Source organism: Crocodylus porosus, unplaced genomic scaffold (assembly GCF_001723895.1).
Source record: "Crocodylus porosus isolate Cpor-Errol unplaced genomic scaffold, CroPor_comp1, whole genome shotgun sequence".
Taxonomy (NCBI): Eukaryota; Metazoa; Chordata; order Crocodylia; family Crocodylidae; genus Crocodylus; species Crocodylus porosus.
This window is the reverse complement of record NW_017728916.1, coordinates 13,436,247-13,453,455: the sequence shown is the minus strand read 5'-3', so window position 1 is coordinate 13,453,455 and position 17,209 is coordinate 13,436,247. Positions and strand designations below refer to the sequence as shown.

The following is a 17,209-nucleotide window of genomic DNA, read 5'->3' as shown; positions in this document are numbered from 1 at the left end:
AAGAGTAAAACTGGGGATTTTGCTACATAAGCAGGCTAAGGAAAAGAGGAGCAAAAGGTCTCTTGTCCACTGGAGCAGTCAGCATAGCCCAGGACTGCAAAGCATGCTGGGATACAAGGGACTGTGAGTTAACCAGGCAGCACAGTTTGGACAGGAGGTGAACAGTGGTGAAAGAACAGGTTAGGGACTATTTAGAAAAGCTGGACATATAAAAGTTCATGGGGCCAAATGGGATGCACTTGAGGGTGCTGAGGGATTTGACTGATGAGACTGCAGAGCCATTGGCCATCTTCTTTGAAAGCTCATGGTGTTCAGGAGAGGTCCCAGATGATTGGAAAAGGGCAAACATAATGCTCATATTTAAGAAAATGAATATGGAGAATCCAGGGAACTACAGACCAATCAGCCTTACTTCAGTTCCTGGAAAAAACATGGAGCAGATCCTCAAGGAATCCATTTCTAAACACTTGGAGGAGAAGAAGGTGATTAGGAAGGGATTGACCAAGAACATGGATTCCCCAAGGTCAAGTCATGCCTGTTCAACCTGACTTCCTTCTATGCTGATGAGATGACTGGCTCTGTGGATGCAGGGAAACCAGTGTATGTGATATACAGGAAACCCTCAGTATTCATGGGTTCAGCATTTGCAGTTTCAAATATTTGCAAATGCTGAACCTGCATTTTAAATATGCTTTAGACACATACCGGAGCTCCTTGGGAGCTCTGCACTTGCTTCCGCCGGGCTCCCACCACTGCCACTGAGCTCCCACTGTTGCCGCCACGCTCCCACCATTGCCTTTACCCCTCCAACCACTGGGGGCACTAAGTTCATTAATGCAGACTGTGTTCATGAATGCAGTGCCTTATTCACAGATTTTGCCATTCGCAGGGATCATGGGAACATATCCCCCGTGTATGGTGAGGGTTGCCTGTACCTTGATTTTAGCAAGGCTTTTGATAGTCTTCCACAACATTCTCACAGGAAAGCTAAAGAAATATGAGCTGGATGAATGGACTGTAAGGTGGATAGAAAACTGGATGGAGCATCAGGCTTATAGGGTAATAATCAATGGCTCAATGTCTAGATGGCATCAAGTAGAGTGCCCCAGGGGTCGGTCCTAGGGCCCATTTTCTTCAACATCTTCTTTAATGACCTAGAAGACAGCATAGAGTACACCCTCAGCAAGTTTGCAGATGACACCAAGTTGGGGTGGGGGGGGAGTAGCAAATATGCTGGAGAGTAGAACTAGACAAATTGGAGCATTAGGCCAAAAGGAATCTCATGGGGTTCAGCAAGGACAAATGAAAAGTCCTGCACTTAGGATGGAACAGTCCCATGCATCAGTACAGGCTGGAGATGACTGGCTGGGCAGCAGCTCTGCAGAAAACCTGTAGAGACAATTAGATGGTTATGAGCAAGCAGTATGCCCTTGTTGCAAAGAAGGCTAACAGCATACTGGGCTGCATCGGTAGGAATGTTGCCAGCAGGTCAAGGGAAGCAATTATTCTCTTCTATTCAGCACTGAAGAGGTCACAGCTGGAGTACTATGTTCCGCTTTGGGCCCCCCACTACAAAAAGGATGTGGACAAATTGAAGAGGGTCCAGGGGGGGCAACAAAAATGTTGAAGGGACTGGGGGACATGACTAATGAGGAAAGACTGGGGGAACTGGGCTTATTTAATCTAGAGAAGAGGAGACTGAGAGGGGATTTAATAACAGTCTTTAACTACCTGAAGTAGGATTCAAAAGAGGATGGAGCTAGACTGTTCTCAGTGGTGGCAGATGACAGAACAAGTGCAATAGTCTCAAGTTGCAGCAAGGGAAATTTATGTTAGACATTAGGAAGAATTTTCTCACTAGAAAGGTAGTTAAAGGAGACTGGACAGGCACCTGGATGGGTTCACATGAACCCAGGTTTGGTGACACTTTTCTTGCCTGCCAAGGGCAGAGGGTTGGACTAGATGGCCCACTGAGGTCCCTTCTGACCCTAGAATCTATGAATCTATAAAAAAACCCCACTGGAACAGGTTACCCAGAGAGATGGTGGAATCTCTGTCTTTGGAGATTTTTAAGACCTAGCTAGACAACACCCTGTCTGGCCAGAAGCTGGTTGGGTGGCTAGATGGGTGGATGGGGGAGAGGGAGTGAGGGAGGGAGGCAGGCATCCTGCACCCCTTCCTGGTTATTGATCATGTCCCAGCAGGAAGATGGTTGGGTCAAGGGGGAGGCACCAGACACGGTCCTCTAGGGGCCCTCTCAGGTGGAGATCTATGAACCCGACTCAGCTGGCTGGCTGAGTTGGACCATGCTAATCTGCATTACATTGTAACTTTCAAATCTTTGCTCGTCACAAAGCTTAGGTAGGTAGGGAGTGATGGATGGGTGGATGGGGAGAGGAAGGGGGAAGGGATGGGGAGAGGGAGGAAGAGAGGGAGACAGTCAGACAGGCAGGTGCTGATTTACGATATTTTATATTGTACAGGTGCTGGGGAGGAAAATGCCTCCTTTTGTTATACCACTTTCTGTTTTCCTTATTTATTTTAAATCTTCTTTCTTTCCATAAGTCAGAGAAGAAACTCAAGGAGCCAGAAGCCTCAAAGAGACACAGTGGTGGGTAGGTGTCAGAAGACATGTACCCCAGTCCAAATTTGCTGGGTTATGGGCAGTAACCAGGAGGAAAGAGAGAAGGCTATGAAATGGACCTGCAGGACTTGTGCAACTTGATCTGATGCTCAGGCAGAGCCAGTGAAGAAACCTCAGCTTCCTTTGTGGCCAACAACAATTTGAAAGTTGCAAGGGTGCAATGGAGAGGTGTAAAGCAGAGGTGGGTGAGTGGGGCAAAGAGCCCACAGGCATGGGCCTACTACCTGGACCCCAGGAGGGAATTAGCCAGAGGTTTTGGCAAGCAAATGAGAAGAAAGTCTCTACTTGATAGTAGGCTAGTGAGGGGACTGTTGCTGAATGAACATGACTCCCATCAGTGATGCACTTTGTACTGTGTAGTGTTCTATTGAAAATAGCCTCAGCTGCATTTGTGGCCTGGCCAGCAACCAAGGAGGAGGAAGAGAAGAAACCCTTGATCAGAAAAGAAAAGCCTGCACCAGGATGTCTTCCTGGTGCAGAATCAGGCTCAGAATTAGGTACTTTCCCACAAGCCAGAAGGTCCAGCCATGGGAGAAAAGGGACCTAGGGAGGAGCTTGAACCAAAGGTGGGCTCACTTTCTGCTTTCTCATTATAAGTAATCAAACTGTAATCGTAAGTCTGTATCATATATTGATTTATATATATGGTGGAGGCCCAGGATATGTGTGATTGTGGGCCCAGGATGTGTGGTATGCATGCTGCAAGAGGCAGCTGGGGGTGGGGTGGGGTAATAAGGTAGATTTACTTGCTTTGAAATGCTATGATAAGGAATTGGACTGTTACAATTATTATTGATCAATAATAAATCATAATTAATATTAATACTATTACTAACTCTTATTAATATATTACTATTGGAATTAACAATATTATTGATTCCTATTATTAGTATTACCTGTTATTATATTATAAGCCTATATAAGTCAGGATGAAAGTCAGCTATAATTATAATGCATAATAGTTCAGTTTTTGACAGAATTCTGAAGGAAGTGTTATCATCCTCTTCATCTTCTCTTTCTTCCTTTCTCTTTCTGCCACTCATCACACAAACAGGAATCAATCAGCCTGTGGCTAGCAGTGGAAGGGGATCTAAAAGCTGGAGGGAGGGAGGATAGAAAGAGCATCGGAATTTGTAGTGGTGCCTCTTGTGCACCTCACGTACCTTCCTTCATGCCTATAAAATTCCACCAGTTTTTGTAAACTACTGTTTACAATTTTACAATAAATTTGAACTAAGCAATGCACCCCCTCGACCAGATTTGACCCTATCAGGGTGCAGGGCAGAGGCATACTGATGGCAGGGGGTGTGGCGGCCACCCCAGGCATGGACACAAAGTAGACACTATTGGCAGATGCAAAGGGGGTGCCACCACTCTGCGATGCTCATCCGCCCCACCCCACACCGCTGAAGCCACCACAGAAGAAGGCTTGTCCAGGGCATGCAGAAGTGACGGTGGTGGCACCCTGAGCTTGTCCCCCAAGCTCTGGAGACCCACGGTACACCACTGGTGCAGGGCCCTGGGCAAATTAGCACCCCCGACACAGAGCCAATCCTGTGTGCCACGACCGTGGGGGGGGGGGGGAGGAGAGTTGTTGAGTGTCCAGATGTGAGGCTGGCGGTGGCATTCAGGAGTCACCCTGTCCTCTCTGCCCATCTCTGTAGGGCACCCAAAGCACTGTGTTGCTTGTATTTGCACCCCTTTAGGGATGACCCTGCCACCCTCAGGGCACAGACAAGTGTCAGGTGTCACTTACCTAAGGTGGCATGTGGCATATCACCGTGTCTTCTTTCAAGTTGCCTGTCTCAGAGGTGTGGGCATCAAATAGCACTCAAAGCTTCACTGCACCACACTTGATCAGCCTGCAGTCATCTTGAACCCTGGATTCAAACCTAGGGGCAAGCCACATGACTGGGATAAGTCCTTCTCTGGCCCCGCTATGCTGTCATCCCTTACCTGCCTCAGACCTCCTTTGTTGCTATAGAGAACACGCACCCCGAACTCTGCTCCCCCAATTTATAGTCCTTTGGTGGGGCAACCCCCCCAGCAGCCTTATTTTGAGGTGGAAAAAAAAATGCAGACACTCTGGAAATGAAAGCAAGTGGAAATATTTGCAAAGTCCCTGAGTTTATGTGCAAGCAAAGCAGGTCTTAAAACCCATGCCACCACCCCAACTCATGGCTTTACTTTGGTGTTCCAAAACAAAGTGCCTGGCACCTGGCTGGAAAAGAGCATGAAAAGAATCTTGAAAAAGATCATTTTCAAAGTTTCTATCTAGGGAAAATACAAGGGTTGTGAAGGATGAGCTAAAGAGCCTGAGAAAGCATGAACCCCTGTGGGTGACTTTGCAAAGTGACTGGAGGCTGCTGGGGGGTGAGACATCACCTCTCTTCCCTCAACTAAGGGAGGCAGTAAGTAAGTATGGCCTCAAAAATGACTTTGCAGAGTGGGTGTTGCCTTTGCAAAATGCTGGTGTGCAATCCAGCACTTGTATGTGTTGACCCAACCAGGCAGCCTCCCTGTTTACCTCTGGATCCCCACTTTGTACCTGTGCAAGAGAGATTGCCAACCCTTCCCACCCTGCACCATGCAGCAAGTGGCAAGAGAAGTGAACTCAAACAATGAACAAAATCCACCTTCTCAACCAAGCAGTGTAAGGGTGGATATGGAGGCAGACACAAGAAGCCAAGAAACCGTGAGGTTTTATTGTTTGCAACACACTATTATAGTTACTTATACTTCTTTGCCTTTACCTCACCATGACCCTGAACTGGCCTTGTCTCTCTGAAATGCAGTGGTACCTTCCTGGTTCAGCTGGCAGTCTTATGGCACTCCTGTGACCCCATTGAGTTAGGGGCATAGATAAGCAGACTGACTTTTCACTTCTGGGCATGGTACCTGTTTATTTAAGAGATCCTTCTGCACACTCTGAAAGGAATCACTGAAATTGTCCTGTGATCTCTGTAATTCAACATGGGACTCTTCAGCCATGTCTTTGAAATTCTGCATGGTGTGTCTCACTTCCTCGAAGTGTCTCACTTCCTCGAGTTGCTGCATCATCCTTATGCAGCAACTCACAGAATTTGTCTTGCCAGGCATCTGCATGTTGCATTCTGGCTACTGAGGACTCTGCCAAAATCTCAAGCAAAAAGGACCATCTCTGTTTGCTGTGAAAATCTCTGCAACATTCTGTTGTAGTGTGAGCAGGGGGCCATTCTAGGTGGCCATGGGTTGTGGTGGTTCATAAACAAAGGAAAAAGCGGTGGTTGCCTTTCCCCCAAGAGGAGGAAAGTAGACACCCCCACCCCCACCATGCAGTGCATAGAATGCCAGGAAGCATGGAAAAAGACCCGGCAACAGTGAGGCACCACTCGTACTACTCCAAACTTACAAGTACCCACTTTAGAAACAAGTCCATGGCTACCACTGCCAATGCTAGCTGCAAAAAATGAATTAAAGCAAGTAGTTACTTTGGTGTCTGTTACATTATGAGCTATCGAACTGGTCATTGCACCACCACTGAAATAACATGGTGACCCACCTACAGCAACACTTTAATTTCTCCCCCTCCCCCCAGGCCCTCCAAAACCAACCAACATGAACCTGGGAGTTGCCTGGCAGTGGCAAGAGGCACATTACAAGAGACTTAAAAGGTCTAGCATGTTCTTGGGTCTTGGTAGCCATAGATGATGTATTGGCTGCATGGGTTTCTTCCTGATCTTCCACCTCCTCCACTTCATGTGCTAGTCTGTGGAATGGGGCTAAGTGGCACTAAGTGTATGGTGACCAACAGTTCTTCCTGACAGTCATGGCCATCAGGGAGCAGAGAGTGGTCTGTGTACAGCTGAGACATGCTCATGGTTTCACCCTCAGGAGGGGCTGCTGCCATCTCCTCCTTCTGCTGAACCCTTGTGCTGAAAGTCTCCATACCCGGGTTGTCCCCCACATCCTTGGAGAGAATGATGGACAGCTTGTCATAGAAGAGAGCAATTGTATGACCTGTCCCAGAATGAGGGTTCACATCTTTGGCTCTGCATATGATCCTTTGCTCCTACCAAATGTTGATGAAGTCCTCCAGTTTTTCCCAGGTCCAGTGGGTCCATGGGCATTGGAGGTATCAGCCTCCTGGGCCATCAGCTCTATCCTGCTGGCCTTGGTTTTCTGAGACATGGTGAAGCAGTTTGTGGTCAACAGCACAAGCAATTTGTGAAAGGGGGCTGGCAAAATTTTGTAGGGAGGGCGTGCCTTTATACTCAGGCTGTGCTTCTATGAGGGTCTGAGAAAATACCAAGGACTGTGAAATCATTACCTGTAAGTGTCAAAACACCCAAAAGGGATGAAGCACAACAAAAATGACTTGGTGATGTGGTAAATAAGGCCATTGTACTGTGGGATGGTTGCTCAATGGCAGAAGCACAGCCTGTTTTCCTTGAAGTGGCAAAAGTTTTGCCTAGTAGCCTACATTACCAGGAGAGGAGTAGGCACAAAGTTTTTTGTTTGCAAGCTTGATTAGATCAGAACACCAGTGGCTGCTAAGCTCAGAATAAAAACATGAAAGGATGTGGAAAAGCCCCAATGCCGCAGGGTGCTGGGGTGAAGTGTTAAAAAAGCAGCTACATAAAGCTCCAGATCACAAAACGCCCTACAGTCACTGGCCCACCCCTCCCCCCAGCTCCCCACTTAGTGCAGACAGATGAGAAGCCACTGCTGATGGAGAGGGGCAAAACTGAGAATGAGGATGAAATGCATGATGATGGAGAACAATGAAGTAAAGAGTCCTCTGATATGAAGAATATGAAGGACATGCATGAGCAGGAGGAGGAGGTGGCAGTACTGCCTCTGCAAATGCTGTTTACTTGGGGATTACTGCTGCAATGCTTGAGAAGGATAGGAACTGTGCTAGAGTGTTTACTGGCAAGTTATGTTCTTGGTTTAACAGCATTAATGACAATAATAATAATAAGATATAGGTACCCAGAGGACTTGGAATACCCAGAGGAAAGTGAAGACGTGGAAGATGACTAGGCTCTGTTTAGAAACCTGAGGAGGACCAGAATCCGCCTAGTGTGGGCCTGTGAGAGCAGCTCAGACTGGTGGGAGTGAATTGTGCTGGTGACTTGGAATGACTAGCAGTGGCTGGAGATGTTGTGAATAAAAAGGGAGACATTCTATCATATTGTCTTGATGCTGGGGCCCCACATCATGAGGCAGGGGACTAATGTGTTGGGCCATCCCACAGACAAGAGGGTTGCAATGGCCATCATGAAACTGGACAGCCCATCCAGCCTCCGCTACATGGCAAACCAGTTTGGTGTGGCTGCCTGCACAGTTGGGCTGGCAACTTGTGAGGTATGCCAGCTATTTAAGGAGATTGCTGCAAACAAAATTATCTGGCTGGTTCATGAACATTTTTATTGGGTGGGCCAGCAGCACACATGATGCATGCATGTTCAGAAACTCCCCTCTCTATTCCCTATAGATAATTATAAGTGAGCTAAGACAGAGGATAAGCTTCAGGATTTTATTTGAGTAGCATGTTGTATTTGTTTTGTTTTTTCTTCTTTATATTGTATAATTATGATGTTTATATTGATTTTTACTGTTCTATATTACTGTTTTACTTATACTATATGATTTAGGCCTACATATGTAAGTTAGAATAAGTCATGTCAAGTTTCCATTTTATTTGTCAAGTTTCCATTTTTCCCCATGCCCTGTTGTGTAACCTATGACTCATACCTACCCCTCCTGTGTAATTTGGTTCCAGGATGAATGGGGATGAATGAGGGTGCTTGAGAAACAATGGCAGTAGGTCTAAAAATAGCTCCCTCTGAATGAATGAACCATCAACACCAATATCTGAACCAAGGATCCAGCCCTTGGAACCATCCTCAGCATTCAAGAAAAAAAAGATGAGGTAACACACCACTGTGCCAAGCTGCACATGCTCAGTAAGAACACCTGGAGCCCTCTGGAACAGGACTGATGTTGCCTGGACAGGCCCTCCCATAGGAGATCAGAGGTAGTCTGCCCCATAAAAGAGGTAGTGAAGACTGACTCCTTGGGATGCCCTCTCCATCTGGACCAGCACCATGATACACCACGTATCCACCCAGAGGCCCTACCAGTGATTCGCCTCTGAACAACACCTGCTGGACAAAGACCCTTTCTAGCCTGGATAGGTAGCTAGCACTCCCACCCACTCTTCAACCAAGGACTTGAACTGTTTTTATTTCCTACCTGGACTGCAACCCTTCCACTGAATCTTTTTTTCCTGCTGCCATTGTGAGTGCGTGCGTGCGTGTGTGCGTGCGTGCGTGTGTGTGTCCATCTGTGTGTGAACCAGTAACTTCATGGGGCTGTGTAGTGTGTTTAATAAAACTGTTATTTGGACCCCTGAGTTGGATTTTGCTTTACTAAGGTTTCAGCCCTGCTCCAGTCTCTGCTCCTCACCCTTCTAACTTCTGTCTCATTTCTCCTTCTCCTTCTCCTGGCTCACTGTCACCTCCAACAGCTTTCCTGAGCTCCTTTCTGCCTGCAACCTCCCTGTTTCTTTGCCGCTTTCTTATCCCCAGTCTCTTTTCCCCTGAGCTCCCCGGTTTCTGCTTCTCTCTCTTTCCTGGCCATCTCCTCCTTGCCACCAGGCTTTTCCCCTTGCACCAGTGACCTTGAGTAACCCTGGGGCCACTTGATCTTAAGTAAACCCAAGCCTTAGTTCCTCAGCTATGTTCTCTGTAGTCCATTGGTTCTAATCCAGGTTCTGGCAACTTTCACTGCCTGCACTTTAACTCTCTCTCTCACCTTACCCTTCCCCCATGTATCCCAAGCACACACATACATATTGTACAATCCAAGTTAAGAACTTATCTATGTGTATATGTATGTGGGTTGTATGTGTGTGAACTGGTGAGTGTGTGTGTGTGTATATATATGTCATGGTGTGCATGATATATGAATTAGTGATCTGTGTATGTGTACTGAGTATGCAGGTATGGACAATTGATTTTTGTCCAACTTTTGGGGTGTATAGTGTATGTGCTTGAATTGGTAATTGGTATGTATGTGCCTAGGCTGGTTTGGATATGTATATGCCTGAGTTGGTAGTGTGTGTGTATGTATGCACCCAATTGATTTGTGTGTTTGTATATGTGCAATTGTGTCACACCCTCCTGTCTGCACAATATTGAGATCCTGAAAGTTGTCCTGACCCCACAGGGCAACATGTCATCTACATACACCCTTAGATACAATGAGGCTGCAGGCATAGATGATTTTGTTACAGAGTTTAGAAGTACAGCACAGCATTATGAATTTAGATCTGCTGAGGATGTTATGTTGAGGGACAAAATTGTTTTCAGCATAACTGACTGCAAACTCAAGGAAAGGCTTCTGGAAAACCCCTCCCTCCCTCACCCTAGCACAGGCTGTGAATATATGCAGAACAAAGGCTCTCACAAGTGCTCAGGCTCATGTTATGCATACAGTTGAGTAAAAGCAAACTGCCATAGCATTTTGCAAAAACAAGGCACACCACCAGTGAAGTTTGCTCCGAAGGAGGGCCATCAAGCTGTATCGGGCAAAGTTTGCAAATGGTGTAGAAGCACACACAAGCCTAGATCCTACCCAGCTTTTGGAGAAACATGTTACAAATGCTCTGGAATGAACAACTTTCCAAAAATGTGCAAATAAAAGGGAAAGGCTCCAAAGTCTGCAAAAGGACCTGGGTGCAATGTCTACAAAGCAGCACTCACAGACATTTGATAATCAGAATGCTGGGTATAGTACAGTGATGATTGCTGGCTTGCCAGTTTAAGTTAGATACTGGAGCAGGAAAAAACACTATTCCAGTAGATGTAGCAAAGGCTTTGCAAGAAAAAGTACTCAGGACTCTAACTCATGTTACATTAGTTGCATTTGGCGGTGCACGCATCAAACCAAAGGGTGTAATCATTGTACACTGCAAATCTGGTGCTAATGAATCCAAATTAACTTTTTACATAACCAACAATAATGACCCACCAATATTTGGCATGCACAACCTTAGAACTTATCATGAGTCTATGGAATGGCCCTGACAATACCTGCAACCAAGGCAGACGTTCTCAAACTATAACTGGGTGTTTTTGAAGGGTTGGGCCAATTTCACGGTACCCACACCAGTAGTGCAGGTGTGTAGATTCCCTATGCAAGCCTAGGAAAATTGAAGGCCACCCTCAAAATTCTGGAAGCTATGAGAGTCATTATGAAGGTGACTAAGCCCACAGCCTCAGCCAATAGCTTTGTGAGCACACAAAAGAAGGATGGTTTGCTACGGCTTTGTTAGACCCATGAGACCTCAATGAGGCAGTATTGAGGCAGCAATTTTCTATTCCCACTGTAGAGGATATGCAAAAGAGCTTGTCAGGTAAAAAGCTCTTCACTATTCTTGATGAAAGTGACAGCTACTGACAAGTCAAGTTGGACAAGGAATCGGAAGAGCTGTATACCTTTAACACCCCATGGGGACAATACAGCTTCAATCACCTTCCCTTTGGTATTAAGATGGCTAGTGAAATATTCCAACAGAAGACTCATGATGCTTTGGTGACATTTTGGGAATCCACATAAGTGCGGATGACATGCACTATCTTGAAACAAGTCCTAGAGAGAGCGTGTCCGAAAAGTGTAAAGTTTAATAAGGATAAAATATAGTTTTTAGTCAACAGTATTAGATATATGGGCCATATCTTCTCAAAAGTAGGTGTCAAACCAGATGATGACAAAGTGGAAGCCATCAACAGAATGCTGCCTCCAACAGATAAAACAGGCCTTCAGAGACTCTTCAGAACCATTCAGTACTTGGTTCAATACTTTCTGCATGAGTCCAGCCTGATGGCTCTGCTGGGAGCACTTTTCAGAAATGACATTATCTAGCAATGGGGACCCAAGCATCAGGAAGCCCTGGATAAGCTCAAGCAAACCATCACAATGACACCTGTGTTCAGGTACTTCAACCCAGGAGAGCACCTGAAAATCCAAGCCGATGCATCTAAAGATGCTCTAGGAGCATGTCTGTTTCAGCAGAAGCAGCCAATTGCATATGCTTCGAGGGCTCTAACACAATCTGAGAAAATTATGTTTCAATTGAAAAAGAACTTCTGGCAATTCATAGATTCATAGATGTTAGGGTTGGAAGGGACCTCAATAGATCATCGAGTCCAACCCCATGCATAGACAGGAAAGAGTGCTGGGTTCAGATGACCCCAACCAGATGCCCATCCAACCTCCTCTTGAAGACCCCCAGGGTAGGGGAGAGCACCACCTCCCTTGGGAGCCCATTCCAGACCTTGGCCACTCTAACTGTGAAGAAGTTCCTCCTAATGTCCAGTCTAAATCTGCTCTCTGCTAGCTTATGGCCATTATTTCTTGTGACCCCCAGGGGCACCTTGGTGAGTAGAGCCTCACCAATTCCTTTCTTTGACCCCATGATGAATTTATAGGCAGCCACAAGGTTGCCTCTCAACTTTTTCCTGCGGGGGCTGAAGAGGTCCAGGTCCCCTAGTCTGTCCTTGTAGGGCTTGGCCTGCAAGCCCTTAACCATACGTGTGGCCCTGGCCCTTCTCTGGACCCTCTCCAGGTTATTCACTTCCCTCTTGAAGTGTGACGCCCAAAACTGCACACAGTATTCCAATTGCAGTCTGACCAGTACCCGATAGAGGGGAAGGATCACCTCCTTGGTTCTGTTTGTCATGTATCTGCTGATGCATGACAAAGTGCAGTTAGCTTTTCTGATGACTTCAGCACACTGATGACTCATGTTCATCTTGGAGTCCACTAGAACTCCAAGATCCCTTTCTGCTTCCATGCTACGGAGCAGGTCATTTCTTAGGCAACAGGTGTGCTGGACATTTTTCCTCCCTAGGTGCAGCACTTTGCATTTTTACTTGTTAAATTGCATTCTATTGTTTTCTGCCCATTTGTCCAACCTGTCCAGGTCTTCCTGTAGTTGTTCCCTGCCCTCTGGTGTGTCCACTTCTCCCCACAGTTTTGTATCATCCACAAACTTGGACAGAGTACACTTCACTCCCTCTTTCAAGTCACTGATGAAAACATTGAAGAGTATCAGTCCAAGGACTGAGCTCTGCGGGACCCCACTACCCACAACCTTCCAAACTGATACCAACCCATCCACTAGCACTCTCTGGGTATGACCCTTCAGCCAATTTGCCACCCACCGGACTGTGTAATCATCCAAGTCACAGCCTCTTAACTTGTTCACCAATATGGGGTGGGATACTGTATCGAAGGCCTTCCTGAAGCCAAGTAAATGATATCAACCCCTACTCCTGTGTTGAGGTGTTTTGTAACCTGGTCATAAAAAGAGATTAGATTAGTCAGGCATGATCTACCTGCTACAAACCCATGCTGATTTCCCCTCAGCATAATTTTTCCTGCTGGACTCTCACATATATGAGCCTTAATAATGTTTTCAAAGACTTTGCCAAGGATGGAGGTGAGACTGACTGGCCTATAGTTGCTTGGTTCCTCCTTCCTCCCCTTCTTGAAAATGGGGACCACATTGGCCCTTTTCCAGTCCTCTGGGACCTTTCAGTCCTCCAGGACTTCACCATGGCCAAGTTCCATCAATATGTACATGGCACCCAGGTAAGGGTCCAGTTGGACCCTAAACCCCTGGAAGTGATTTTTGCAAAGCCCATAGGAAAGGCTTCAGCATGGCTACAGACGATGCTGTTGGAGCTCCAAAAATATGACATCCAGATTCTGTATACCAAAGGCAAAGAAATTTAATGCCTGACACACGTTTCAGAACTACAACACTCGCCCCTCCCCCGATCCTGATCGTTTCCACTCAGAAAAAGGTGGTTCAGGGTCTGACTGCAACACAGCCACACAGTGGCCAGTTACTCCAGCAATTACAGGAGCACAAGAGGGCAGACAGGGAACTACAAGCTCTTAGAGCCCAGCATCTTAATGAATGGCCGAGTAGGCAAAAACAAATGAAACCTGAACCTTAGAGAGCCTTACTGGCCTCTCAGAGACAAAATCCAGTTTCAGGATGATTTTCTTCTGATTGGGCTGAAAATAATCATTCCACGTGCAAGGACCAACATGTTGACATTGTTTCACTCGCCCCATCAAGGCATAAAAAAGTCAAAAGCATGAGATCAACAAACCATGTATTAGCATCAGATGAATGCCCGCATCAAGCAATGGTTTGCAAATTGCACACCTTGTCAATAACTCCAACCTAATACTCAGAAAGAGCTCATGATTTCACATGAGATCCCAGATGTACCTTGGCTAAAACTGGCAGTGGACATTTTTGACCTATGGGGACAAGTCTTATTTGATAATAGTCAACTATTACTCCAAGTACCATGAAGTTTTGCACCTGTTTGACAAGACATCAGGCAAGGCAATAGCCAAAATGAAGTCTGTATTTGCTTGTCAAGGCATACCTAAGGAAATTGTTTGTGATCATGTGCCATTTGCAAGTCACACGATGAAACAATTTGTGAAAGACTGCAGCATAACCATCACCCATTCTCGTCTGGTGTCACAGGCTGGCTAGGCGCTGTGAGTATATCAGCCCTTAGGCTCCTGGGTTCAGGATCAAGGAGGCAAGTTGGGAGTGAAGTAAAGGCAAATTTACTTATAGCTTAGCATACAATAGTTAACAGAAAGGTTAATGCAACAAACAGAGTTAATAGTGAATGATAACAACAGATAGACAGAATGACAAAAAGTTCCCACATGGGGTTGGCAACTTATTGGCAGTCCCTCTATGCCAGGTTCCAGTGAAGCCAGGCATCCCCAATCAATGCTGTCTGAGGGGTCACCGGGAAGGTCCCTTGGCCAGGATCCGGTCCTCACTCACACTGGGAGTCCAGGGTCCAGGCTTGGTACAGCGATGGTCCTTCTGTCCCGTCCTTCTAACTGGTCACTTGACATGCACGTTCCTTTATGCCTTATCTATTGCTGATCTGTTGGCTTTAGAGCCACTCACAATCTTGCCCTATAGCTGTTACCCTATGGGATCAAAAGGTGTTAGAAATTATCATGAAAGGTTACCGCCTGAACTTGGGTTCACCCAATAAGCAAATTGCACCACATTACTTTGAGGTTTGAAATTAGCATTACCTGCCTAAGCTCAACTCCTTAGTTCTTTATTCCTGGATTCCTTGGAATGTGCTGATTATGTTAGGTGGTCAGATCTTGTTATGGCTTGGCCTTTAAAAACCTGTTAGATCAGCTAATCTTGTAGTTCTGCTTATTTTTGGGGTTCAGTGGTCCCATGATCAGTGCAAACAGTTAGATTCAACACTTTGGTTAAATTGTGACAAATTCCACTTGTAGGTTGCCAACTTGCAAGCTTTGCATTAACTAATTTTAACTGCTTAGACAATTGCCTAAATGCCTCCAAGAGCATATATTTATTGCTCATGATAGTAACCTCTCTGGTTCTGGCCACCACAGTCTGGGTTATCTACAATCCAATGATCAGCCTGAACGCATGGTTCAGACCATCAAATTTATGTTTAAGAAGACTTTCCAGGATGGCTCAGATCTATATCTGGCTTTACTCAATCTGAAGATCACTCCCATTATGGGCCTTGAGTATGCTCCAGTGCAGCTTCTGATAGGGAGATTTTTGCGCAGTACCCTCCCTGCTACAACAGCAGTGCTAACTCCTAGACTACCGTTAAATGCCTCCTGCAAGTTGCAGAACCTTCAAAGGCACCAAAAGATGCACTATGCCCGCAGAGCTGCATTCTTGCCACCTCTGAGAGGGGGAGAAAGTAAGGACGCAAACAAATACAGGTTGGATACTAGTGTCCATTATGGCAAAAAGGGATGAACTGCATTTCTATGTAGTGAAACCCCCATGCAGTAATGTCTACAGGAGGACCAGAGGTTATTTAAGACAGGATTACTTATCAGTACCAGAAGAACATGATGATGCATCTCAAGAGATGGCAGCAGAACAAACATCAGAAGTAAAACCAAAACACCAAGAGCAACAGTTTTGTTACATTTCAGATAATCCACCAGTACCCACAGAGACATCTGATGACACCACGCAAACTAAGAGTGGACATGTGATGAAATTGCCTGTGAAGTACAAGGGCTATGTAATGGGATAGCAGTAAAGGGTAAACCCCATTGGTGAGCCAAGTGCTAGCAACCTCTGGCTCCATGAAACATTCCAAGTTAAACTAGCTACTGATGAACACTCAACTATTTAAGAGGAAGCTCCTAGAGTAAAGGAAGAGTATGTGGTATATTGAATGGACCTTTAAGGGGCCAGCAGTGGTATAGTCCAGTCTTTCACCCTGTTGCCACGTGGGCACAGTTTGGTTGGTATGGTTGTTCTCCCCACAAGCTGAGTCCTGCTCCTAATAAAGATAAAGCTGTTTGCCAGCCCACCAGTCTCTGCTAAATGCTGACTTGAGGACAGAACACCAGGGGCATGGAGGTTTGAGTAACTACCTTATCCCAGGAACCCAGTGGCCAAGGGCAAACACTATAGGACTGATTGAACTGTTGATTTGTTGATCCTGAGAGGAGCTTGGTTGGTTTTGATTGTCTGCGGCATGTGGTAGTGCTTGTGACAGAGTGTGTGAGGGGTAACCTATTGGAAAACTAAGGTGTGTTTGAGACATCTGTGGGCTTCTGTTGGATACTTACCTTACCTGTGCCTACTGGTGAACATAATCTTGATCACCTGTTGGTAACTGTCACCCTTCCCTCTCACTCTCAGTCTGAGTAAAAGGGAAAGACTTAGGGAGCTGGTTGTCACAGTAGCTGAATGAGCCTTAACAAGGCCCTGACACTGACCTCTACTGGCCCCTGGCAGTCTTGTTCACAGTTTATGATTAAACCAGTATATGTATTTATAGTTGTATTGCTTTGTTCTCATATTCTGATATTTGTATTGAGTCTATTTTACAATATACTTTTAAAACTTATTGAATCTCCACAATAGTCTTATTATAGGGTACATGGGGGCAGGCTGGAGCCCTATGTGTATCCTGTGACCCCATAAATTCCACCCCTACAGAGATAATTATAAAAGGCCCTGGTCATCTGAAGAGGCCTTAAAACCCTCCGCCCCATTAGTTTATTATACATTGCCAGTGTCACGGATGGTGTGGTTCATCTGCCTTTCACCACAGAGATGAGATAAACAGTATAGTTGGTCCCTGATGAACCTTGTGTAACCTAGAGATGTTTGCCATGCTAAGCACTATGTGGTCCACTTAGCATATTTATTATGCACCTGTAAGCATACATCATTGTACTCCAATACCACTGAAGTATTATAAACATTTCTTGAGTTAGTTTTACTTCAAGCAGAGCTAGTTGCAGCATGGATCCTCTAACACATCCATCTCCATCAGTGCAGTGGCCACATGAGTGAAACTACGTGATATAATAGTCACTCCACCTTAGACATGTTTAGATAGCCCACTTGCACTCCACTGAAAGGGCATCAAGTCTGTCAGAAGTCAGGTAGATGTACAAATCATGCTGCATGTAGGAGTATGTGAAATGGTCTCTATT

General features: G+C 45.8%; 1 long non-coding RNA gene across 1 annotated transcript; it reads right to left on the bottom strand.

Moving 5' to 3' along the window:
- Positions 1-661: 661 nt before the first annotated feature.
- LOC109311033 lies at positions 662-10,059 on the bottom strand. Its single transcript, XR_002101376.1, has 3 exons — positions 9,940-10,059; positions 9,157-9,158; positions 662-675 (listed from the first exon to the last, which is right to left on the bottom strand). It is a non-coding gene; the product is annotated as an uncharacterized LOC109311033 (long non-coding RNA).
- Positions 10,060-17,209: the final 7,150 nt, after the last annotated feature.